This window comes from Magnolia sinica, chromosome 11, assembly GCF_029962835.1.
Source record: "Magnolia sinica isolate HGM2019 chromosome 11, MsV1, whole genome shotgun sequence".
NCBI classification, from domain to species: Eukaryota; Viridiplantae; Streptophyta; class Magnoliopsida; order Magnoliales; family Magnoliaceae; genus Magnolia; species Magnolia sinica.
Genome location: NC_080583.1, coordinates 73,859,930 through 73,861,674, shown reverse-complemented (window position 1 = coordinate 73,861,674; position 1,745 = coordinate 73,859,930).

Sequence of the window (1,745 nt, the reverse complement as noted above, 5' to 3'; positions counted from 1 at the left end):
AGGAAATTTTACTGAAAATTCGTCATAAAGTTGGATTTTACCAAATTATGCCTCCCGAACTGAAATTACTAAGCAACGCTTATTGAGGAGAGAAATTAACTGAACACCTAACTTTCATTATTTATTTATTTTTTCTTTAAAAAGTGGTGAATTGAGAGTTGTGGGGTACACAAGGTATATGTCATCTAACCCATCTAACAAATGCACCTTACCATGATTATCAGAAGGACCAAAACTCTAGCAGATTAATGATATGATGGGCCAAACCATAAAAACTGATATACATCACTCAAAAACATTTAAACTTATGTATAGCTTGATGGGTTTTAATCGGAGAACGCAACGGAATAAAACTTTTTTCCACAATCTAAAACAAAACCTTATATATCGTGGACCTCCCAATGACAATCACATCAAATTTCTATGAAAATGTAAGTTACAGAGAGTTTAGATCATACATGTATCAGGGGGTCATGGTGTAGAGATCTCTAATCCGATGCTAATCCTCCAACTTAGGAGGTCTTTCCCCAATTTATCCCAGTGAGGAAAGTTAAGACTGCCTAGTTGACATCTTTGGTAGCTGCCAAGTTTGACACATGACCACAGAGATGGGCCAGACGTGATCACAAGCTGAGGATGAAGGAGATGGAGACTCTCTCTCTCTCTCTCTCTCTCTCTCTCTCTCTCTCTCTCTCTCTCTCTCTCTCTCTCTCTCTCTCTCTCTCTCTCTCTCTCTCTCTCTCTCTCTCTCTCTCTCTCCACACGTCCCAGGGGTGGAGACGTTTTGTGATATTACACTCTTCTGTAATAAAATTATATATAGAGAGAGAGGAGGCATTAGGGTTTCAAGGGTTGATCCACCTCATCCTTGGCATGCATTCATGATTTAATCCTTCCACTGTCATAGCCATCTACTAGAGATCTACATCTCATTTTGATTAAATAGTGAACCACAAGATCTTGGTCATCAAATCATTATCAAGTGCGATTAAAACAGTTTTAACGGTTAAAAAAACTTAAATGATTGAAAGCCTTTGAAAAGTCTATTAAAACATTTCCCGTGCTAGGTCCAACAGAAAAATCACTTGGGTCTCTAATCTAACAAATTTAGCTATATATCAATCCATAAGTAAAACCTAATGGATCTTATGTTGGTTCTTGTAAGAATCATTGATTCCTGATGGAAGTACTCAGCTACATCCACTTTCAACGGCCATGTGGCTCATAGGAAGAGCCAAGGCTTGTCAGTTAGAGTTGTAAACCTGACAGGTCCTTAGGTCCAAAGATTAATCAATTTCATGCAACATCAAGGTATGATCATCTTGATTATCTAGTCCACGTTAATGGGCCTCTAGACTAGAGACTTGAACTCGATCCAACTAATGTAAGTAACCAAAGGTCGTAACCTGGATCCTGTATGTATAGTACTCACATAATCCTATGCGGGTTAAGGGTGAAGGCACACTAACATCAAGTCGATTCCTTAATGTGTAGACTGTCCATCCTAACATAAGTTAGTTCCCACACACAGTATGACCACATATTGTTGCGCCAACAACGCAGTGAACCGAGATCTAATCTCCGGTCTCACCCGCAAACGATAAACAAGAAGAAATATAAACTAGAAAAAGAATCAAAACATTCCAAACAAACTATAAGACAAGATATATATGTAGAAAAACCCCAAACAAGGACAAAAAACCATAGGTGCAAACGTTCACTATGAAGAAAAAGAAATATTACAA